The 21,690-nt window shown below is 37.9% G+C and overlaps 1 long non-coding RNA gene across 1 annotated transcript; it reads left to right on the forward strand.

Annotated features, from left to right (window-relative positions):
* Positions 144-8,668, forward strand: LOC110398363. The gene is made up of 3 exons (XR_002438345.1): positions 144-908; positions 1,762-1,873; positions 7,787-8,668. It is a non-coding gene; the product is annotated as an uncharacterized LOC110398363 (long non-coding RNA).

A 21,690-nucleotide genomic window follows, 5' to 3' on the forward strand; every position in this document is an offset into this window, starting at 1 on the left:
CAACTCAAGCAAAAGTCTACCTCCTAGATCATTAATATGTCAGATAGCTCAGGTCACGTCAGCAGTTTCATGAATAAATAACCTTGCTTGAGCTCCAGCATTCAGGAGCAGAGCCTGACTATATCTGTCCTGCTTGGGCACAGTTTGTTGTGGTGTGTCAATTGTAGGTTGCTATTCACAATAGCAGTACTTGAGCATCTTTCCTATAAAATAGAGCAACTATCAAGGCCGTAACAATCTTCATGGAGTCCTTGCCACCATTTGTGTTAAACAGCGTTGGTGTATTTATTTGTTTGTTTATATTTGGTAGATTTTACTCATTACTCTTAGGGGATCTTCAGTTTCAAACAAAGACACCAGCAATATGGGGGCATATTAGGCACATTAGAGCCAAAGGCCCAAACATTCAGCAGATTTTTCATGGTCTGAGAAAATCAGGCAGTTTATATTTCAAACATGGCATTATGAAAGCACTCTAAAGTCTGAGAACTTCTGCTCAATATTTAACTCAGACTGCTGGATGGTGTCTGCAAGCTGGGATTTCCTGGAACTTGGTCGAGGGAACCCTTTTGAGACTGAATCTTACTTCAATGGTTTTCTAGGGAAATTTGTCTGAGCTTTCTCTCTGCAGGTCTGAATTACTGCAAAAATTTGTGACTGTTAAGCAACATACGCAGAATCTGATCTAGAAGAAATAATGGGATCTGAGGTTTTGCACATGTTTCAAGATTTGGGAGATGGAAAATTTTCCATTGAATATAAATGTATATTTATTGTTCAGCAGATCACAAGTAATTTTTCTATGTGGCAAGTTCAGGAGCTAACAACTAATGGAGTGACACGTGAGGGAAATTGCAAACCGTTTTAGAACTGCTGGACAATTCGTCAGCTCTTGCTTCATTTGTCATGTATGTACAAAAGCTGCTATACATTATTATGCCTATGCTGTATTGCACTACTGTAGCCTAGATGGGGATAGTTTTGATTATTTCCTTTTCCTGATAGGTAAATGCTGAGCTGCTACTCAGTTTGAGCAGTTTTCTTATTCATACAGATCATTCAGCGGCCAAAGCTGGTTTTTTATAGTTTAATAGAAAGTAAATGGGGAATTGGCTTTACTGAAGTAGCTCAGGGGGATGAAAACATTAAGATTCACTGTTGTCTGGGGAGTTTTTTTAGTTTTCTAAGTGATCTTTAAGCATCCAAGAAACAGTAGCTCATTTGTTTATTAATACGCTATTTAATTGTTATTGGTGTATATCCTAAGCATTAATGTCTATTGCAATTGATAGTTGCTATTTACAACAAAATTAGTATTTGGTTACTAAAGCTTAGTTGTAGCTGTTTTATAACATTACAAGGAGCAACCAGTATGTCAGCTACTAGATGGAAAGAAGAAACTGTCAAAGGATGGCAGACTGGTTCTTTCTGTATCTGTTAATGTCATTGTTTACTGCAACAACATCAGCTGGGACTGGGTCTCACTGGAAAGATAGGACCATTAATCTCTTCTGTTTGGACTGGGATGTATATTATTTTGGGGGGTGGGGGGTGGAATGAGTGTTTTGGATGATGATAGAAATCCATTTTCATGTTTTTTTTTTTAAATCATTATGCAAATATTTCTGTAATTTATCACTTTTTTTTGGTATACATATATATATTTTACATTTATCCATTGTATTTATTGAAGTAAAAACCTATTGTGTTAATGAAGGGATGGAATGGATTTTCATTTGTTTGTTTTTTCTCTTGTTTCAGAAAGGCTGAAGGTCATACACATGGCAGAAGCCCCCAACCCTGCCTGCAGGAGCTCCTGGTAAAAGCATTCAGGCAGGGTGAGATGCAGAGCCTGAGCTGCCACTCGATGTTGGTGAGTAAGGGCCAGCTCAAAGCCCAAGACAAAATCTTTCCCCACTTAAATGGAGTCAGAGACTTTAGAAGTGGGCTGCTGTTAATGACTTCTTTCATCCATTCTTTTCTCTTGTTTACACCTCTGTACGTTTTTGTTTCTACCAGCAGTGTTGAATAGCCAGTTTTCAGCCTGACCCTTTTTGTCCAGGAATCTGGTATCTACGAGTGGGACAAGAGTGAAAGAATACATTATGTTACAGGTGACAAGGGCTATGTACGTCAGGCCTCTATTCTTGGGACCAAGGTTGTAAGTGAGGTTGTAGATTAATTGTGTAACAAGGTGTCAGAAAATATTCTACAAATAAACGGAGCATGGTTAACTCAACACTTTGAATTTACAGAAAGTCTAAATTAGATCCTTAAAATAACATGATTATTGCTAAGTTCTAGCCTGAAGCTAAACTGGGGTTCTCCTTTGAATGAAGGAGCTCCCAACTGGCAGGAACTTAAAAGGTAACTTAATATGCTGCACTACCAGAAATATAACAGACTGCTTATTGGGACATGTTTAAAAAAGAGAATGTATAATAGCTTTCTGATCTCACTGATACGTATTTCTACAAATAACACCAGAGACATTTATGGTTCGCAAGAAATCAACTGGATGAAACCCGAGTTTCAGTTTGAGCAGTCGTACATATACAGAGGACTCCCAGCAGAATCTTTAAAAATAAGCATATGTTTCCCCAATGACATCATATTTTTCTTATCTGCATTGTATCATAGTCATTTTTTTTCAAATAAGAGACAAAGAAAGCTACAGAAAATTTAGAGACCATAACTTTTCAGTTTAGTTCTGTTTATTCCTACTACTACATTTAAAATATTTTGATTAAGTAATAATTTAGTTAAAAAGCAGGGATGGTAAGTACTCCCATGTCTGAAAAGCTTGTAAAGCAGTGCAGAAATTCGACTTAATCCTTATTTTCCTTGCAGATTAAAAAGAAGAGATCTATACTCTAGCTCACTAGAGTATTTCAGGGAAGGTAACAAATAAATAGAGGTTATTCTGTTGCTTATTTTAGTTTATCTAGTTCAGTCAAATCTTTACTTTTATCTTCATTTCTGTTGTTGGAACACTAAGGTTGTTTCTGTTAATCTTGCATGCTTTGTGGGATGAGAATAGTATACAACTATACAAGAATAGTACACAAGAATAAAGAAACTCTATGTAGTAACTTTAGTATAATTGATGTGCACTGGCAAATAAGTAAGTCTAGGTTTTAATACTCATATCTAATATTAGAGTCTGTATATCTGTGTATAATTTTTCATCACTGAGGATTTATTTCTGCAATCTTTGCAGGTTTATTAGGAATATCCATATTAAGCATATGTGAAATGGAAAGGTTTCTCTAGAATGAGCAGAATCTAACTGTTCTGCAGCTGACAGGAAGGAACAGCTCCTCTCATTTAAGATGTATGCTGTTTCTAATAAAAATCTGTGTGAAAATCTGTGAATGAAATTTGGTATCAGTCTCTAAACCACAGGTTCTCATCTGTTTTACCTTTGCATTCCTAATTGCCAAAAGGAAGTACTGGATTATTCAACTGCAAAATTTAATTAGAAAAATGAAAACTGCTAGACACACGAACACAAAAGTGCTGGTAGCTGTTTCTTCTGGCAGGGATCATGGACTGCCTTTTAAAGTTGTCTTTAAAAGGGCAATGGATGGATATAACGGCTCTAAATACACTTAAGCAGAGAGGCAGAAATGGTGCGTAGCACCATGAAACCTTGCTTTGAGGTTGCCTGAGAATATGCTGGTATATAGAGTTATATAGAAATGCTGTCTGGAGCCCTACAAACCCATATGGGACACCATTGTCTATGATATTCACAAATGTAAACTTCATAGCTGATGAAGTAGTACTGCAGAAAACATCTGTACTCAGTCCAGGATCCTTTTGTTTGCAAGACTATTCAGCAGCTTCGCCTGAGATAACATCAGCAAATCAGCAGTGTCACTGTTTTCAGCGCAGTTGTACTGACCTTTGTCACCTAAGAACTTAGAAGATGAGTGGTATAGAAATTTGCCATTAATGATTACACTGAGGTAATTTCATCCTCTGTGTGTGTTAATGATTATTGCTATGCTCTTGTGCATCAGGTAAGTTTAAATACATTTTTAATTCTAGCATATAAAAATCATAATTTTCTGCCTTGTCCAGGGCAGAACTTATGCAAATTTTAGCATTCTTTCTAGCAAATGAAAAAAATTGAAAATTTTTTTGCAAATTGAAGAGAATATTTAGAAAACACAATAATAATTCCAGAGGCAGATTTACATCTTGGTTCAAAAGATTTAGAAGATACTTGCAGGTGCTGCATGGGTGAGCAATGCGTAAGGTTTGAGAACATTCCCCACGAGTTTAGTACTTTGCTTCTTTGCTTTTTTATCAACTTATGCAAAAGGAAAACCTGAGCAATTTCAACAGGACCTGCAAATGCAATTTAATATCAGAATTTTCCTGGTATGAGCTCAGCTCCTGGTGTTATAGAGGTAACAAGGAAAAACAGAGACACAAAGAGACAGAGTAAGCTTTAAACCAATGGTCACTGCTGTCTTCGTGATTCAGTCCAGGCCATCCACCAGCATAATGCTGTGTTTCCGTCCTCTGCTTTCACTGGAAGTTATGCTTGGCATGACTCTTAAGTGCATTTGGACAAATAAATAACATCCATCGTCGTTATTTATTTGCTTTCAAATTTTAATCAGTATTTGTGTAATCAGTAGTAATTTACTACATTCCTATTCAAAGAAATTGGCACAGCATTTATATATAATCACCCTATGTAGCTGTTTTATTTAAGTAGCGGGTTCTAAATACACATAAATTCAGCAATTATCTCTGGAACAAATTTTAAACCTCGAAGTGAATTATACCAGGAGGAGTTTTCTGCAGTTGAAACTGGAAAAACAAACAAAAAAAGGCTTCACCTGTTCAGCTGAGGAATCTGACGGTGACTTTTATGCACATGCATTTGGTATTTTATTTTTGGGTGCAAAGTGTATAAAGCCTTGGGAAAACTTTCAAGTAACAAAATGCAGGGCTTCCCTCAGCCACATGTCAGTGCACAGTTTGGCTTGTGAGGTTGCAAAATCTGCCTTTCCCTTTGACTGCTTTTGCTTCTACATAAAACAGCTAAGCCAAATACTGAATAAAGTACCAACAGTACTTTAGCCTTGTTTTCTGCTTGGGGCTTAGCAGGTGTGGGCACCTGTGCCCATGGGATCTGTGGCTGTTAAATGTGCCTAACCCAGTTCACAAGGGTAGGGCTATCCACCTGAGCTGGAGCAGATGTGAATGAGTTCCCCACCACTCCGCACTGGAGCAGCTCAGGGATATGCCTTCAGACTGTGGTTGGTTAGAGCTGGGAATAAAGTGCCAAAGTCAGCAGCTGAAATAAGTAGAGTAAATCAAGTTAAGAGGAACAGGACAACATTTTGGAAAAGGAGGGAATATGGGTTAAAACCATTACCTAGAAGTACAGGGTTAAGATGATGAGATATAAATTGACTGGTATTTCCTGGGTTTATAAGGGCAGGCCCTTATGGATGACATCATCATCCCCTGGCTTTTCGTGTTACTGAGCGCCCACTTGGGCTGCCAGGATGCTGTGGATCCCGCTCTCACTTTGAAAGCCACAGAAATGTTATCTATACAATCTATATAGGGTCAGGCCCATTAAAACACTTTAAAAAATCTGATGCTCCTAAGCCATCCATGCTTATAGTCATGATGTTACACTCACATGGACAGATACTGTATGAATGTGCCTCTTCTGACTTTGCAATACAAGGACTTACAACAATGTAACTGCCTCCATTTAATGCAGATTATTAAGTTGGCATTCACATTTCTGATTGAGTGACTTATTAGTGGTTAGCCAAAGCTAAACACTGTGTTACCAGCTTGCTCAAAGTTGCGTAGAAATGAGACCATTCATTCTAAATTATCCTATTTAAAATGTTGCTTTCATTTGACATTGTGCAGTTTGTAAAACATTGAAGTGATGAATATTTCACAGATCTAGGAAAGTATTCTTCCCAGAGAGAATTTTAAGGCCACATGAAATAAAGACAGAACATTCAAAAAGAGATTGATGTGGTCCCAGCATAACTGTGACAGCTGTAGAACTGTGCCATATTAAGTAAAACAAGGTACTGAAGTCCAATCATGAGGACAATTCCTTCTTTTACTGCACCAATCTTATTTATGAGATGTCTGTTCCTCAGGGTTTTATTCAGTAGTGCTGTGGTAGTATGGCGATTAGGGCAACAAGAGATAAAAGGGCAGCTAACAAAAGAGCTGGATGATCTAGATGACCCAGAACCCAATGAGAGGACATAGAAGGTTTCTAGTAGTAAAGAAAAAGTGTTTCACAGCTTTCAGTATTCAAGTCTAGTAGGTTGAAGATTCAAGATTGGAAGAGAAGAGTTATGTGAAGTGAAATGTTTTTCTGCATCCTTGTACTTAAATTTAACAAGAACTCTGGAAACTCAGGTCCCGGATGAATTAGTGACTGAATGGTGTGATTCAGTGCTTTTGTGGGACTCTGCTGTTTAGCCATTTTTAGAGGGCCTCAAAACTTTTACTTGTTTGGTTTTATTCTCTTTAAGAAAGATTGATGGAAAGTTATAGGAACTATATCCAGTTATGTGGTTGCATTCTCTCAGTGCCCTCACAGACAATAACAGTAATATGCCAAAACACGCTTCTACTAGCTTTGGGGAAATAAGCACTTGCATCCCATCAGCTGACAGCTGTGACATAGACAAAGAAAGAGACTGGAAAGTCTAAATACACATCTGAAATGCTGTACAATCAATAGTGCATATTGAAATTATCAAAGCCTGTTCATATGATGTGTTTCATGTCACTGGAATGACGGTAATGGCTCCTAAGTGCTGCAATAGGATTTACAATATTGTATATTATTAAAATAGGGGATTGTGCTAAGAAATTGGTGCATATTTCCAAAATTATTAGGCACAGTTGGAAACATAGCTGAAAGCAAGACTGCCTTCAAATAACATGCTGCCAGACCTAACTGCTTTGATTTCTTAAGACTAGATGATGATTGTTTGATCATTTTATTAAAAAAAAAAAAAAGTCTAGGTGTCAAAGAGTTTCCTTATGTCTAAACAAGTGTTATTAACTTCAATTATGGCTGCCAGGTGGAGAACTGTGCAGTTCTTTTACCATGTTTCAAAATATTTCATTTAGACATTTTGGAAAAACATACATCCCTATTCATAACCCCTGTTACTGTTCTGATTTATAAGTTCTGCTCCACTGTAAATCATTCAAAATGAAAAAATTAAATTTTATGGCATCAAACTTACGTGGCATCGTGCCTGAGCAAAGGGCAGAAGGAATGTAATTCTTGTACTGCCAATTACCATTGAACTTGATTTTTTTTTTAACAGATGGCTGTGATACACATATAGAGAAAGGTAAAGAATACTTATTCTTTATTTGGACTTTAAATTAAAAATAAAACACCCACTTTGATAATTTTTTCAAGTTGTTTATAAAACTTTAACTCCTAAGTATTTTTTTTTAATTATACAAATATTTGCATCTAAACCAGAAAATTTTGGTTTCAGGCCATGAGCTTTAATTGCTATGGATGGTTAAACGTATCATTTATTTAGTTGGACAGGCTTCTGGGGAAAAAAGGGTCACTGTGTGGGAAGTAACATTGAGAAAAGTATGGAATCTTATCATTTTTAAGTGGAGAGAGAATCATGAAATCTATTAAAAACGTGTCTTCTGTTCTCTAGTCAGAAGGAGATTTTGAATAAGGGGATATGACATTATATTTTTAAAAAATTCTGTACTCTTTATATTTTTTATTCCCTAGTACACTCTATAATTGGCAGCAAATGTCAGTGACCTGGCATGATTCCTGGCTATGAAGTGGCTCCTTTTTGGAAGAAGAAATTTTTGCTCCAGTTCCTGAGTGTTTCCTGGAAGGCATGATAGCATTTATGGGCCTTGATATGACTTTAACTCATGCAACAATGCAGCAACTGGTTTAACTGTCTGATTGAGGTAATTCTTGAAGTCAGCCTAAAAGCATCTATCTCAAGGCCTGCCAAAGATATGCTTTTCAGACATACACAGATGTAAGAAGACATGATTTAAAACCTTCATGTGATAGAAATTAATCTTAGAAATGTGGATATGTGTACCTGTTCATACCTCAGCCCTCTCTTCTGACACAGTGTTTCTTGTTTCAGTGATGTTCCTCTTACTTTACCTGGGAAATTTCTTCATCAGCTCATCCTGCACTTCTCCTCAGCCCAGCTAATAATCACACACTGCCTTTCCATATGGGCACTCTGGCAGTGCTGATGAGTATTTTCGCTTTAATAGAAAACAAGACTGAATAAAAGATCAAAATATTTTCCATGCTATTTTCTGGTCTTGTGTTAATAGAGAATTTTGCAACCATTTTTCTAATAGCATTTATGATTTTTTTCTCAATTTGGTTATCTGTGGCTTCTTTGAAATCTCTGTTGAAATCTGATCTATAAAATAAAATGAATGTTGAAATATCTGCTCTCCATGTTGTAGGTAATAAAAACAATGTACAGGTTAATAACGTTCCCTTTAAATACAGAATCAAGCATATTAAGTATCTTGGAGTTAAGATTTTAACTTTCTTAGATTTATGGTAAGAATTAAAATATCCTCTCTTGTTACATTTATAAAGATATAGCTCGTTAGATGAAGGAAATTTCTTTTATCATTAATAGGTCACATAAATGTGATAAAAATGTCTACACTCTCCATAAATTTTATTCTTATTTTAAGCAGTTGCCACATATAGTGTTTTTCCTTCAAAATTTTCAATAGCATTTTTATATTCTCCAATTGAAATAATAAAAAGCAAAGAATGAAATGAAGCAAATTAATCCTCCCCTGGGAAACAGGGAGAGTAGCACTGCCAGATTTTGAGTTGTTGCATTGCTTTGCAAAGCTTAAACATTTTCCTCTCTCTTTCCATGATTTAAATGGGGAAATGAGTTTCTTTTCTGAAGGATCTTGAAATTAAATGCCAAAATTGCCTTCTAGGCAACAACCTTGTGTAGGGGACCTGATACTTCCTTCCACTCTGCATAGTTTTGTTGGCCAGAACAGGTAACTCTGGAAGCTGAAGCAGGAGTGTAAGAGTAAGAGGGTAATTTCTTCTCAGCGATACTGACTATTTTAACAATGTAGAAGGGAGGAAAGGCAAAACTGAATGAGGTTCAGGGGCTGTGTATCCTCTTTTCTGATTCTGATAGCAACGACTCACAGCCGTGATTCAGAAGCTCTGTTTTTATGAAAACTTGGCCATATTACATTACTTTATTGATTCCTGGTCCAGTTTCATTTGGAGTCACTGCCAAGCTTCCTACTGGATGTAAATAAAAGAAGAGTCAAACCCGGTGTTTTCTGGGTAGCAATTCACAAGGTCTAAATCCAGAACACTCACAAATTGAGATAGAATTTGTTGGTGGTCTGCAGAAAACAGACTGGTCAATCTGTGTGGGATTTATTTCTGGTTTCTAGCTGCTGTTGTATGTTTTCAGTCTATTTGTTGTGAAATGAAAAAGTTTGGCGGAATTATAAAGTTATCTGGAAACAAGGGGCCAATGGTATGCAAGATAAGGACTGAGAAGACAATAACCAGACCTACAATAAGAACTAAAAGTGCTGTGGAAAAGCAATTTTGTTCAGAGAAGTGAATAAAACAAAGGAATAAAACTGTAATTGCAGGAGAGTCGGCTGAAACAGTGCAGAGGCTGAATGGGTGAAGGAAGAGGGTGAAGATGGCTGTGATCTGTGGGAGTGAGTGAACATGTGTGTACCTGTATGGGTGTGCAAGCAAGCATGAGAGACGGAGAAAATAAGAGGTGAGGAAATGGTTGTATGACTCTTTTTTTCTCCCAAAAGTTAAAAAAAAGTCCTACCCTTATTGCAATTGATATCTCTGTACATAATTTTCAGTACTCTATCAAAAAGCACTGATTTTAGCGAATGATACATTATGGTGGAAAAATGAAACTGTCAATGACATTGTATTTTGAAAAAGTGCAAATGAAGTGTTGGGTCAGGAAGGTACAATTTCATTTCTGTTTAAAATGGTGCTTCTGGCTTTGAACTTAACTCTGTAGTTAAGATAGAAACAAAGGTTTTGGCTGGTCAAACTGACAGGATTTGATGGATAGGAGTTTTTAAAGTCTGACTTTTTATTGTAGTTGAAATTTTTTGAAAATACTGGAACATCATAACAGAAAACAAGGATTTTAAAAATCTGTATTACTGATACTATTTTAGCACTTCAGTGACTGCTATATCATCTACAGAATAAATGTTGATAGGTGAGGTGAGACACTTCCTGCCTACCCTTAGTGCCCCCGCAGTAGGAAATGCTGCAACAAAGACTTCTGTCTCCTCAGATGTCAGAATAAGAGTCTGGATGAGCGGAGATAAAGGTAAGACTGATCTTCTGTCATGATTATGTTCAGTTATGTATAGCAAAAGGAAGCTGCACTTAAAGTCTAATTTATCTATCAATGTAATAACTCTGAATAAAAGAACTTAGAAATTGGGAATGCATGGTATTAACAAATTGGAAAAAAACTTATCACTGAGCCACAGTACATCTGAAGATAAAACTTACCATTGAAATAACTGTCTAGTTATTTCAAGTTATATTCTAGTGATGTTCATGCTACATTATGTCATAGCTGACTAGAGTCGCCTTTTAATATGTGGATTGTTTGGCTTCATAAAATGCTTTGCATACTATTGCGCTTCTGCAGGATAGAATCTGGAGAAAATCTTTCTCTCTTGTGCTTGACTAGCCTGTATCTTCTGACATAGGATAAATTATCCTTGCCTTGAAAAGATAAAGCAAACAGAGCTTAATTACAAGCTTTTTTTTCTTGGGGGCATTGTTTAAACCATTTACTCTCCAAAGAGCCTTAATGAGCCTGGCCTTCTCCACACTCTTATGGCAGTGTGTTTTTAAAATGTTAAGGAAAGCACAAGGCAATAAAATAGTTTTCCTCTCAGTTTGTAGGATTAAAGCATGATATGAGGAGTAATCCCTCATTAATCACCACTACCTTAAATGTCTGGACTGATAGAAGTTAAATACAACCCAAAGCCAGGGGTTGACAGCCTTATCAAAGGGACTCTGGACTGCTAGTCCAGAAAAGGCCCCTTGGGCTGTGTCTGGTGGAAAAAGTTAATGAAGGATTCTACAGTAATTAACATAGAAATAAATACTTTGTTAAGGGGCATGTGCACTTCATGAATCTTGAACCAGAATCTACTCACGCCCATTTGGATTCTCTTTCGGTGGATGTGAGGAGGAAAGAAGTGTCAATGAAAAGTATCAGAGCACTTACAGCAATTCCCTCCAGCATTGTTTTCTCTACTGTTGGCTCTGGGACACTGTTATCTCTGTCAAAACCATCTCCATATCTGCTATTGAGCAGCCATTGGAGAAATCAGGCAATAGCAGCATGCTTACAATGTTTGGAAGTGTGTGTGGGGGGAAGATGTCATCAAGTTAGATTACATTTTGATGTGCTGTTATATTTTTTTCCATTTTCTTTGAGAAAAGCATGCAATATTGATCATAAGAGAGTTATCCTAACAGCAGGGAACAAATTTGGAATTAGAAACAAGAATAAGTTTTAATAGGAAAACAATTCTTACAGGGGTAAATAAACATTTAGGAAAGATCTGGGATTGAAGATGGATCAAGATTTTAGAGTTGTCCCTTTAACAGAGATGGAAGAATTACCTGCACAAAATAGTAACCACACTCCCAGTCTGCAGCCAGGAGAATGATTAGTTATTATTGAGTTTGGAAGAATAAGAACCTTTGGCACTATAGTAGTGAAAAAATACACTTTAAAATACAACAGAATACATGAAAAGCATTTTTTTTTATCAAGGGAACTAGGAATAATACACCTGCAAGTATAATGAATGGCATAATATTGGCACTGCATGGGGCACTGAGCAATTTGTACCACATTTATGGGTTCTTTCTTGCTATTAATTTGAAATAAAATAAACATTTTTTCCAAATCTTTGTTGTATACCTGGCTCTCATTTATTGTTCACCAACTCCTTTACTTTGTGTTTTGTCTTTGCCAGCTCTTTCAGTTTCTCTTATGTTTCTTGTCTGTTCTCTTAGCTGTTTCCCTGGCTTTGCTCCATCTCCTTAAGTTACCTGCAGAAAAGAAAAAAAAAGAAAGAAAAGAAAAGAAAAGAAAAGAAAAGAAAAGAAAAGAAAAGAAAAAAGTGAGCCTCGTGTCCTGAGCTAAAAAAGCACTCAAGCATGTACCTGAGTGTGGGAAAGATACTTCACAGATGGGTTTTCTTTAAAAGCACGCTAAGTAATAAATATAAGCTTGTAAAAGACTTGGGTGACATGAGGATCACAGGGGAATTCAGTAATGTATTTCATATACTGAATAGTTACATTTTAAAAAATCTGAATTAAGAACTGAAGTCAATATAAAGGGAGAAATCCCTTCTATTTGAAATGTGTATTTTAGACACATTCTCTTGCTCTGAGCCCTTACCTACTGCTAGCAGTATTGCTTTAATTACTTGTCTCTTCAGTTTTGACACAGGTTGTGCTTTCAACTTCTAATTCCCACTGCAGCAAGGAAGCTCATTGCCTCAGTCCTGAATTTCTGTTACTGATAGAGATCCGTCTGGATACTTCCCTGTGCTAGCTGCATTTCTAAGGTCCCGTGTCCTCCTGGCAAGTTTGTGGAAGCATTGTTACCATACACAATGCATAAGACAAGAGTTAGTGGTTTAGTTATGCTGGGAGAGGTTCAGATTGGATATTAGGAAAAATTTATTCTCAGAAGGAGTGATGAGGTATCGGAACAGGCTGCCCAGGGAGATGGTGGAGGTGTTCATGGAAAGGGTACATGTCACATTGAGTGACATGGTTTAGTGGTACGGTGGTGATGGGTGGCTGGTTGGACTACATGATCTTAGTGGTCTTTCCAGTCTTAGCGATTCTGTGATTCTGACGTAAATGTATCTCCTCTTATGGTACTACTGTGCATCAGGTAATGTGAAAAAACTTCCAGTGTCCATCCAACCTGAATCTACTTTTGCTAGCCCTGGAATTGAGGTAGTAAAGAGAAAGCCAGATCAGGTACACCATAGGATGAGTTTCTAACACATTGCTGACACACAGCTTGTAAGTATCAGACAAAATCAAAAAGCACTGCCTTCATTAGGCAAATGCAAATGTGGATAGCACGCAGTTCAGCTCTTCTGAGACCTTAAAGAGAGGAGGCTTGAATCTGCACTGCTTCTTTTCCAGGTGACCATGTTAACCACTGGATACAAGAAGGGAGATCAAAGTACATATGTTTTATTTTAAAATGCTTTTTAAAATGAAACAAATGCAGACAAACTACTTTGCTTTATATTTCAGGCAGACTTTTTAATAATTCTTTTTTTTTTTTTTTTGGCTGATATTCTTCAATTTGGTCACCCAGGCCAAGAAAAAGCCCCCTGTAGTACTAAGTTCTCAAGCATGAGATTTACGTAGGAGAGCCCCTGTGCAGCTGACAGCAACATCTGTGTAGGCTGGAGCTGGTCAGACCGCATACGTCTTCCATTTTCTGAAACCTGAGGCCATGCCGTCAGCAAGTACACTGTCAGCACAGAAGTGGCTCCCAGGCAATTGCTTTGTGCATATACACCCCATGAGGACAGCCTTAAGTGCTTTCTATCTAGAGCATATCATATTACTGAGGCAAAATATCCCCACATTTCTAGTTTTGTGGTTGCATAGCATAGTTATTTCAGTCAATAAATAGGAAAATATGATTTTCAGAATGAGAGTCCTACTGTATTAGTCTGGTAAATCCCAGTGTTATGATACAAAAGAAAAACAATGTTCTTGTTATTTCTGGAGGTTTAAGGAGATTACCCTACCCTGGGATACAATGGTACTTTTCAGCTATTAATGCTTCTAAAACTCATTGAAAGTAGTATTTGAATCCAAGAAAGATTACATTGTATTCTGTGTGTATTAAACGGTGTTCTGGGGCTAAATTCAAGGATACATATTCTTTCATTCTTAATTAAAAACTACAAAAAGTAAAAAAATATTAGTTTAGGAACTGTATAATATTTACTTGAGTGAATCAAGTGAAGAAGGATGAAATGCTGAACAGAAAATAAAAACACTCATCTCTGTTTTTTGACATTAAACACAAAGTTCAGGCAGCTGCCGATTAGCAGTAAGCACTAGATTAGCAGTAGGTAGGGAAGTTAAATATCTAAAGAATTATACTTATGCCACCATCAAAGATTAAATTAAAAACTGGGAGCAGATTCCTTAAGGGAAAAAGGAAAGAAACCAGAGCTGGCATAAAATCAGAATCCTAGGGCCATCGACACGGACTGCAGTCTCCGTTGCGCTGGCATGTGAGGTTCCAGCATGTCATGTGGAGGATATGGGGAGGAAAATTAGCAAGTCATTAAGGAAATGACTGGTGAGCAGTTCATGATATACTGCCAACATTGGCTTATTTGCATTGCTGAAGGTTGAAACAGGATGCTACCTGCAGTCTGCACAGAGGGAAAGGGTCTCCGCTAATTATTAATGCATTCATACCTGTATGCAGCTGAGTTGGCCTGCTCACTGTTAATAGAAAGTAGTGATAAATAAAAGGGATAAAACATATACGTAACAGAAAATGACAAAGACAAACTGGACTTTTGATCCATTAAAATAAGGGAAAGGTTAAAAGTAGCTGTAGTAGTAGCTGCTCACAAGAAGCTTTAGCAGGAAATGGGAAAGTAAGCATTGAGACAACACTGTAACTACCTTGTTTGAGTATATCTGTTTTGTAACATCTTCTTTGCTTTCTTTTTGAGGGCAAGGCAAAACTTTTACAACATTGACTCAAACAGAAAAGTATACGTGGAGCACTGCGCAGCAGAACACAGGAAGAACTTGATGGGCACTGTGTTGAAGGCAGGAACTGGACTGGCAAAGAGTAAAAGTAGCTTCGATTATTTTTTAAAACGAGAATGGCTTGCTTCTGCAATAACAAAGCAAAGGGCCTGACCTTGCTATTGCAAGTGCTACTGCAAGGTATGTAGGGTGACTGTAGGATGTGAATAAGGAATTAGTTGCAGCTCCTCCACATGTGACAATATCTTTTTGCTTAGCAAGTACACTTGTGAGGGCACCTGTGCTGATCAGTAGTTTGTTAAGCACTTTCAAATGTTTTGGTCTGAAGAACATGGTATAAATAAATGTAGCATATCCTTCTTCACATATCTCATAGTATTTGCTCTAGGATTTGAACTGTGGAAGATGTGATGCCCCATCCCTGCAGGTGTTCATCCAGGTTGGGTGGAGCCCTGGACAACCTGATCTGGTGGGGGGCAACGAGCCCATGGCAGGGGTTTGGAACTAGTAATCTTTGAGGTCCCTTCCAACCCAAGCCATTCTGTGATTCCATACATTCTCTCACACAGTTGGAGTCTTCAGGCTGTAGCACAAGTGTCTAAACATAGGTAAGGACCTACTGGGAGTATGACGTACTTAATAGAAAAATCTATTTAATTGAAGTTTTGCTCATTCCAGGAATGGATGAGTTTGTCCCACTTGCTTTTATACCCAGTGCTTGTAATGATCTTTATTTAATTTTTGGTTCACGACACTTCCACTTTTTAAGCAGACAAAGTGTAGGCTTCCTCTAGGATCTCAGGCACGCCAATATCCATCAGTATTCTCTCACTTGAAAGATAACTGATAATTAAGTGGCCTTGCAATCCCTTATTTCGACTTGCTATAACCTGTCCTCTGCAGATTCATTTTGTGACTTGTCACCAGTCCCTGGGGGGGCTGTAAGTTTCTTATGATTGTTTCACAGTGTCAGCTGCTTTTTCTGTAGCAGTCAAACCAGCTATAGCATTTATTTTCCTGGAGTTAGCATACTTCCGCACCCATATAGCTGTTTCCCCTGTGTCCAATTCAGTCTTTTCTATTAACTACACCTTAGAATTTTAATGTTCAAGCCTGTTTCCTGATTTAGGTAAGTCTCAGTTAACCAATTATATCATATTTCCCCTTACACACATGCGGTGCAATTGCAGGCCTTTGTTTCATATTGCTTTTAAATCTACCTAGATTTCTCCTGTGAGATATGACAGTTCCTCTCCTGTTTCTCAAAATCTTTCCTATCCAGATCTGTCTGCAGTGTCTTCATTATTTGAACCCTTCTGGAGCATCAAGAGAGCACGGGGATCCTCAGTGAATATCCCTATAAGATGCTGTGCTCACTGGCCAAAGGGATCATAAAAAGCTTTTGAACATCTGAATCCAGCCAGATGTCTCTGAGTTTGCTCCATGCACTGTCAAAGGGTTACTGGCTAGAGCACAGCCACATTTAACAAAAAAAAAAAAAAAAAAAAAAAAAAAAAAAAAAAAAAAACAACCAAAAAAACACCAACTTTTAAAAGGCCCAATGGGAAATAATTTCAAATTACTTTCAATGAGGGTTGAGGCCACCAAGGAGATAGGAGTGTGTCAGTGCAGTTCAGCTCTGGGCTTCATGGGCACAGATATTATTCCCGTATGACTGGTATCACAGAAGGTGCCCACATTTGGTCTCCTTCTACCACATTGTCAACGGTTTACGGGCGTTAGGCCCGATTCCGTGACAAAGGGGACGGGGGACCCAAGGGCCCACGTCCCGGGAAAAGGGGAAAGGGGAAAAGGGTAGGGAGATGGCCCTGAGAGCAAAGAACAGCGGCAACAATCTGAGGAGAAACAAACTAATTTACTAAATAAAATATCGGAATGCAAAACAACACACTATAATACAATATAATTACAATTTAAGCTGGAATCCCTGGGACGGAGAGCAGAATGGCTGTGTGGCACTAGGGTCATTCATGTAGGAATTGGAATTTTGCACCCACCTTCATCACACAGTTTTGGTATGATCTGTGGCCTCCTGAGAATGTCTCTGTGGCAAAAGGAAAACAGCATGCTGCTGAAGAATACAGTTATGGCCTGAGTTAGCAGGAATAGCCTGAGGAAGACCTGCAAAACCTCCTGTCCTTGCAGAGCTCTCTCATATTCAGGATATCTTCCCTATTGTTATGTTCACAAGTCAACACAGCTATGAGCTGAAGATCTGTTTTCTTATTAATTCCAGTAAAAAACTCAATGGGCAGGACACTGTTTTTATCTCTCCTTGAGAAATGGTGCCAAGGTGCTAAGGGGAGCTGTGGTAGCTGTACTTGTTCCCCATGTCTGTCCTCCCTCTTGAGCTGCCCTGGTGCAAGAGGTGGGCAAAACTCCAGGCTGTTTCCTACCAGGGGAGTGGGGTCTTCTCTCATCTGTTACAAAAAGTACCAAGGGAATAACCATGACTGCACTAAAGGCATCTTCAAATTCCTCTACTCCCTCTTTCTCTGAGTTCCTCATATCTCGGAGGAACAGCTGCTTTGGTCAAAGCTTTACATCCTCATTGATCAACCTTGGGTGTCCAGTCTGGGATTCTGGAGCAGAATTTTCAAAAAAGCCTCATAGGAATCCTGTACAATAGCTCATATTATGTACTTTAACTTTCAGGGATCTGTGGATGAAACAATGTCTGGAAGGATAAAACTTCAATATTTTATGCTTACCAATCTATTTGGATATTGGCAGGCATGTGCTTCACCACCATGGTTAAACTTGTAAATATATGTCTATATATATTTAAATGTACAGTGCAATTGTGGAAACTGCAAATGCATCTCACTATACTCCATTATAAAGTGAAGTATTTCACAGCTAAGCAGTTTTGCACTTGCCTAGTGAAGAAAGATGTAGGTGCTCAGATTTTTCAGAGAAAATCCAGTGCCCAACAATATAAATCTCTCTTTTAATTGCTGTTATTCAAAGTAACTATCCAACTGCCTCTCAGTGTCAGAGAGAGTGACAAAAGGAAGTAATACTGTTTAAGGTTATATCTTGCATCAGAATGAATTCCATATGTCATTACCTAAGGACTCATTTATATCATAGGAAGGCTCTGATCAGCAGGTTTGTATAGTAAGTGCAGACTTAGATCAGATGGGATATTTTGTTGGCCAAGTGATATAAGGACTGGCACTTAAGGAGTTAATAATACACAATCTCAAAATAAGCACTATGATCAGGAAGGGTTAAAATATCTTTTCCCGGTTTCTGACCTAATGTTTTACTTCAGCCTATAGTATCCACAGGTAACACTCAAAATAAATCACATTAACAGGTTCCCCAAAAGCGGTCGAATTACACCATTACTTAAGAAAACCCCTGGGTACATGTGTGAGCATTATGTGCTGTATCAATGCAGAAAGACAGCAAGCAAGATTGAGAAAGCTATACTTTTTATTTTGCCAATGAATCTGTTGCACTTCGCAATGTTTAAGTGGGCTTATACAACATAAACATTTGGGACATTTAACATATCAAGCTCAAATAAAAATGACATGCAGATCGTTCACTTCTGAAGCTGCCTTGTGTTCAGTTATTGGAACACTCCATCCCTGTGGTTTCCGAAATATTATAAGTATATATTCCAGATTAAACTTTCTATTTTCCTCAAGGTAGGGTTGCTTTTCAGCCCTCAATGGCTTGGTTTTTGCCTAAAGAATCAGGTCCTATCAGCAAAATCAAAGGCGATTACACAGCTCAGTAGTCATTTAGGATTTCTGTGGCTCAATTAAGCATGTATAGCATGCCACAGCCACTGAGACTCTGTTTATTCAGTGAAAGTGCTCTGTAATTTATTTAAAATAATCCATCTTTAACAAATAAAGAGGCCATTGACTGGCCATCGCTGCAGGCATCCATTTAAATGCTGCCTTCTTGATGGTCTGTTTTGCTGGTTTAAGTTAAATACCTGACAAAAGTCATTCAGTTTTTTAAAAATAAGATTTGTATGCATGAAGTTTATTTTCTTTTACACCAGTAATCAGTTAGAACTTCTTTTTAACAGATTGACCATTAAAAATGATTAATGCTATTCATTGTGATAATAACAGATTGTGACTGCCAGCTCTGCGTGTGTGTGTGCGCGTTTAAAACTGCTCAGGCATTGTGTCTTTATGACACCTTTCTAATTATGTTAGACCTGCTAGCGTATACATACACTGAAAATTAGATTAAATGTCAAATGCTGGTGACAAAAATCTTTTCCAACATGAAAGTTTCTTTATCTTTTTTTCTTTTCCCACTTGACTATTTCTGAAATGAATTGTTCATCTAAGCAACACCAGCAAGCTGCCCTAGAGACATGGCAGTGCCAGTGAATCTTCCCTGAACATCAAACAGCTGCAGTTTAAGTCCCTAGTAAGTGCTGTTACTTGTTGAACTGGAACATGACCAACTCAGAAGAAGCTTTTTCTTTGTAACGAGAAGCAGCCATTAAAAACTGTCCTGGGAATAGAGCAAAGTATGGTGCTAAATTTCCAGTGGAAAGGCAATAGAGAAGGCTATTGGTTAAAGGACTGCTTCTTAGGGTTAAGGATAAATAAAACTCTGGTAGCCACAATGGCACCTCCTGTCCAGCAGCCACACAGTATAACTGTGTCTTGTCCTCTTTTCAGACTTTAAAAAAAAAACACAACCTCACCAAGAACAACGCCAACCTTAGAGGAGGTGAAACTAAGCTGTTTGTATTACTGAATAATGGCTTTTTAATGGTATTGAACAGAATCATGGACAGCACTCAATATTTCTTTATGTAAGCCTCTGAAGAGAATATGTCACATGTTTACAGAAGAGTTTCAAAGTCAGGGCAGCTCATGTGCTTTGCTGTAAGTTTATTCTCATACTATTTATTCTTTTTTGCTAATTTTTAAAAGCCTTACTAATTGTTCATTTGTACTTGATTAGATGGGAATCATTCATAAATGCATGTTGTTTGAAGAATGCTTAATTCTAAGAATATTTTAAACATGATGATTTATTTCATCTCTCAAGACAAATGCATTTTCAGTCCTATGGGTTGTCATGTTTTTACACTGACCTTTGTGGTTCTCACACATGAATGCAGCTATAGCTTCATTACTCATCTGAGCTGCACAGGACAATATCACTAGTACCTGCACACATGGAAATAAGAGAGAGAAACAGTGATTCTATCCAGTGTAAGGCACTAATAACCATACTAACTTCCCCTTTGTTTTTGTATTTAATCACCATTACAAGATTACACACACAGAAGAGCAGTGAAATCTGCCTGATATCTATCCAGATGGCCTACCTGAAACTTGAAACTGCTTTTATAAGGAGTTCTAGTTTATCCTAGGGTTAGAGTTCTGTCAAGTCTTTTAAGATAGTTCCTGGACTTTGGCTAGTCCCAGCAGTCTGGTACTATCTTGAGTTCAACGTGCAGTTGAGGAAATGCTCATATTTTCAGACATTAGCTCAACCAGCATGGCAGCCCCACAAGTCAAAGGACTAGCTCTTCATTTAGGACTCGTGATTGTACCAATGACTGTTGTTCAGCTGTTGCTGTACAGATACTCACAGCTGGAACTATGAGAAAACATCAGGACCTTATTGTCACTGGTTTACATGGCAGAGGAAACAATCACATATTCTAAGTCAAAGTGTTATGTGGTTGTGTTTTTCCTTATACATTTGGGGAGTTTCACTTTTCTGTTATACTTGCTGGATGTTGATATTGAATTAGATTCTGGAAAATATGACTCATCACTAGGGGCCCTATGGCCCTGCAGTAGTGTCCAGGATCCAGCCAGACTCTCTGTTAACATTTAACTCTCTGTTCAACTTATGGGCAGCATGAAGCAACTGAGAGTCGTATCTCCACCTCATGGAGAGGAAAAGCGACATGAAACACAGAAGGGGAGAACAGACTGAAATTTTGCCTTGCTATAACATGAAGGTTAGACAGTCTTACTGTCTAAATAAGGGCTGCCAGTAGGTATCCAGTCCTCTTATTAGTGCTAAAGTTTTCTTTTAAAAAAAGAAGCAGAAGTAGCTTTCTTTCTTCTGAATGTGGATGGTAATGGCTAATAGGGGATGTGCCTAAAAAAAATGCTAATTTGTTCCCCATATTCTCTGTTTTGGAAGGTGCCCACCCAAGTTTTCAACTCAGGGGAGAGTGTCCTGGTTAAGGGGTGTATGTAGATGATATCTGAATTCTGAACAAGCTGAGGCAGCTATGCAGCTCTTCAGTTTGGAGAATGTGTGAAATGGGCCCCTTTGGAACCTTCCAAGTCATGGAGTGGTGCAACTGGAATATTTAGTTGCTTCCAGTTTTAGAAGAAAAGTAAAATTCTTCAGCTGCAATTTAGGATTCAGGTGCTGCATTCCTGCTTTGGGTAAACTACTCTTTGAGTTCAATGGCCATTAGCATGGAAATATTTCCTTCAGGGTTTAGCAAAATGAGAAACTGAGGTACCAGATACTGCACTAACGGCTAAGGTCACACGAGGCAATATGGGAAACACACACACACACACAAAAGTGACCTAACTCCAAGCCTCATGTCCAATGTGTGAGATGATGTTGCCATCCTGAATAGGATCTTTGTATGAATGATGAAACATAGCACCCCGAGAAAAGGTAAGAAGACTTTAAGAACACAGATTTCCTTTGCACTTATAATTCAGAATGTTGCTTTTCATTCACGGTGGTGCAAATATATTACCTTGGTGAGAAACCAGGGAGAACAAGGACCATAGAAGTGGGAG

The sequence above is a fragment of the Numida meleagris genome, chromosome 4, assembly GCF_002078875.1.
Source record: "Numida meleagris isolate 19003 breed g44 Domestic line chromosome 4, NumMel1.0, whole genome shotgun sequence".
NCBI classification, from domain to species: Eukaryota; Metazoa; Chordata; class Aves; order Galliformes; family Numididae; genus Numida; species Numida meleagris.